At 47.2% G+C, this 3792-nt stretch overlaps 1 pseudogene; it reads left to right on the top strand.

Annotated features, from left to right (window-relative positions):
* Positions 1-309: 309 nt before the first annotated feature.
* Positions 310-2207, top strand: LOC143388166 (olfactory receptor 2AT4-like; annotated as a pseudogene).
* Positions 2208-3792: the final 1585 nt, after the last annotated feature.

Consider the following 3792-nt stretch of genomic DNA (forward strand, 5'->3'; position numbering starts at 1 on the left):
TGACAAGGGACTAGATACAAAGGCAGGTCCCAGGGCACCCAGGTAGTGTGAGACAGACACAGAGAGCCCCAGCACAGGGGCACAGAAGGGGAGTCCAGTTAAAGATAAAGATAGCACAGGACAGGGGTCCTCAAGAGGATGGACAGACAGAGACAAAGGGCAGACATGGCGTCCCTGCCCAGATGGTGCTAGAGGATGGAGTGGGGCACAGAAGAAGAGGACTTGAATCCAAAGCAGAGCAGAAGTGGCTCTTCCGGCCATCCCTGAAGGAACCCTTCAATTCCTCAGAGTTCACGGGCACAAGTCCTTATGGAGGCTGTGGACAGTCCTGGAGGCCTAGAGGAGAACCTCCAAGTAAACCACATGGCGTTTTTCTCTAGGACCTGACCTCACGCACTCTCAACCACTGCATCTGTTGTCTTCAGAAAGTCTTGAGTTAAAGAAGTCCATTCAGGAGTTGTGAAGAGCTTCCTGGACTGGATGGGTGTGTATTCAGTGACTGTAGTCAAGAGCGCCGGGTGACCGTGGGCAAAGTCTGGCTAGTGACTGGTTAACATTACTATGCCCCGAATGTTCCTTCAGCTGTGGCTGCAGCACCAGCCTAAAACATCAGGTCCCTTTAAAGGAGCTACTTGATTTTATACTTGGCGTTTAAACCTTGGAATGGATCCATCTCAAGTCTTTTTCTCTCAGATGGGTTCCATATGCCTTCCAATATTAGGAATGTGGTTCACGCATGAAACTTTTTTGTTTGTTTTAGAACCATTAGATCTAGGTTTAGAAGGCTGCTTAAAGGTTTTTAATCTAGCTCCTATCCAAGTATTAGATCTCTTCTGTAGCATCCAGCCCAAAGCACTCCACCCTGCATACATGTTGTTACATGGAATCCACTGATTTCCAAGCTACCTTCTGCCTTATGCAATAGTTCTGATGGCAGGAACCTTCTTCCCTCTGTGGGCGGCACTCTGGGTCCCTGAAGCTGCTGCCACTCTTGGTAAGTGTCCTTCCTTCTTCCCATAGCCCTTAAGGCATTTGCATGCACCTCTTTTCCTCACTAAACAGAACCATCTCTCTCAACCATGGCTGTTGGACACTTCACAATCTGGGCATCTTAATTGTGCAACGAAAATCCTGACACAAAGAAAATGTTGGATTACCATCGATGGTTGGAAAGAAAAAAGTGCACATGGTAGTTAAAATATCCCTGATGTGTCTAGACGTGTCCTAATGTTCCCAGTTCTGCCTGGTGGACATTCCCTCTTTAAGAGTCCCTCTTCTTCCCCCATCTTCTTGATTTTTTTCTTAATCTACCTGCTCATCCAAATGGGTAATGCCCTGCTCCCAATGGCTGTGCTGGCAGAGGCCAGCCTTCACAAGCCCGGTGCATCTCTCTCTCTCTCTCTCTCTCTCTCTCTCTCTCTCTCTCTCTCTCTCTCTCACACACACACACACACACACACACACACACTCACTCTCACTCTCATTCTCTCTTTTCAGTAGTGGGGATTGAACCCAGGGTGCTCTACCATTGAGCTACACCCCCAGCCCTTTTAATTTTTTTTTTTTTGCTTTGAGGCAAGGTCTAGTCAAGTTGCCCAGGCTGGTCTTGAACTTGCTTTTCTCTTGCCTGCCTAGTCTCTGGGATTGCAGGTGTGCGCCAACACGCCAGATCCACGCATTTCCTTCTGATCAACCTTCCCAGTCCTTGTAACCACTATCTCCAAAATGCTGTCCCTATTTCTGTTGGGGATTGCTTCCTCTGTTTTTCCACCTACTTCTAGCAGATGTAGCTTTGCCACAGCTACTGCTGCTCAGAAGCCTTCCCCCTTTTGGTCATGGCCTATGACTGATATGTGGTTGTCTGTCACCCACTGCACTATCCCATCCACATGACCCCTCACATCAACACTGCACCGGTGACCAGTGCCTGGCTCACCGCCCTCCTCCTGCCCATCCCAACAGTGGTCCAGACCTCCCAGATGGCATTCGACAACCTTGCCTACATCTATCACTGCTTCTGTGACCACCCGGCTGTGGTCCAGGCCTCCTGCTCTGACACCACCCCCCAGGCCCTCATGGGCTTCTGCATCGCCATGGTGGTCTCCTTCCTCCCCCTTCTCCTGGTGCTTCTGTCCTACGCTCACATCCTGGCCTCGGTGCTTCGCATCAGCTCCTGAGAAGGACGCTCCAAGGCCTTCTCCACCTGAGGTGATAGTGGACATCCTCTGTAGATTGAATATTGGGTACACCACAGAGGCTTTGTCCCTAGGGTGGGGTATTGGCAGTGCCATGAACCTTTAGGAAATGGGGTCTTGTTGGAGATTCTGAGGTTATTGGCGATTGTGAGACGCTGGTCTCTCTCTCTTTACTTCCTTAATCACTTTGCTCCCACAAAACCTGCTATGAATGAACCACCCTTGCCAGACCAAACTGATGATGCCATTTCATCTTGAACTGGAAACTCCAGAACTGTGAGCCAAAATACACCTTTCCTTTTATAAATTAATTGTCTCAGGCATTTTGTTATCATAACAGGAAGCTGACTAATACAGCACCTGCTATTCATCCCTTGCCATTGCCAACATGGCCTATAGAGCCCACCTGCTGAGAATGCTCTGTGCCATTCTCATGCCTGTGCTCAACCCTCTCCACTACATGCTGAAGGACTTTCATTTGCAGGCAGCAACACGGAGGAATCTCACTTAGTGTTGAGCAAATTAAGACTCAAAATGATATAGTGCTTGTCAGTTATATAAAGTTTAGGACCAAGCAGAACTAAACTACTTTTTTAAAATCAATGCTTACAAAGGTCATAAACCATGAAAAAAGAATAACCATCATAAAAATCAGAATTGTGATCACTTTCAGGAGAGGAGGAAGGTTGTAAGCATTGAGAAACCCCAGGGGCTTGTGAGGTATTACCAGTGTTCTGTCCTGGATGGTGGCACAGGGGTTTGTTTTAAATGAGACTGTACACAGTGGTGTGTTGCTTAACAGGGATAAATTCTGAGAAATGCGTCACTGGGGGATTGCATCACTGGGCAGCATCACAGAGTGTGGCCAGCTACACCCCAAGGCTATAAGAAATGTATTGCTCCTGGAGAAGAGATGAGCAAGAGCATGAGATTAAATAAAGTACCAGAGAATATGATGCAATCAAAAGAAGAAATAGATACAAAATACAGGGGGCAGCCTCCAGAGCAGCCCAGCACACTGTTCATAGTAACCTTTTTTTTTATAAGTAGGACTATACACTAAAATAACTATTTAAGAGTATAGTAAGTACCTAAAATGGCAACAGCCATTTATTAGCATTATCAAGCATTATTCTGTCTAATTGTGTGGGCTACACTTGTATACAGCTGGCAACACAGTAGGGCTGTTCACACCAGCCTTACCTCAGACCCAGGAGGAAGGTGTGGCATTATGACCCTCTGATAGCTATGACATCACTAGGCAAAAGGAATTTGGGGGCCTCATTAGAGTTTTGGGTTTTTGTTGGTTGGTTGGTTGGTACCAGAGATTAAACCCAGGGGTGCTTAACCACTGAGCCACATTCCCAGCTTTTTGAAATATTTTATTTAGAAATGGTCTCACTAAGTTGCTTAGGGCCTCCCTCAATTGCTGAGGTTGATTTTGAACTTGGGATCCTTCTGCCTCAACCTCCAGAGACACTGGGGGCATATATCACCATGCCTGAGTTAAGCAGTCTTTACTGAACTTTTGAGCTCGAGGCCCAGAATAAATCAGAACAGTCACTGCCCTCAAGATGCTCCCAGTCCAGGGAGGTCA

The sequence above is a fragment of the Callospermophilus lateralis genome, chromosome 2 (assembly GCF_048772815.1).
Source record: "Callospermophilus lateralis isolate mCalLat2 chromosome 2, mCalLat2.hap1, whole genome shotgun sequence".
Lineage (NCBI taxonomy): Eukaryota > Metazoa > Chordata > Mammalia > Rodentia > Sciuridae > Callospermophilus > Callospermophilus lateralis.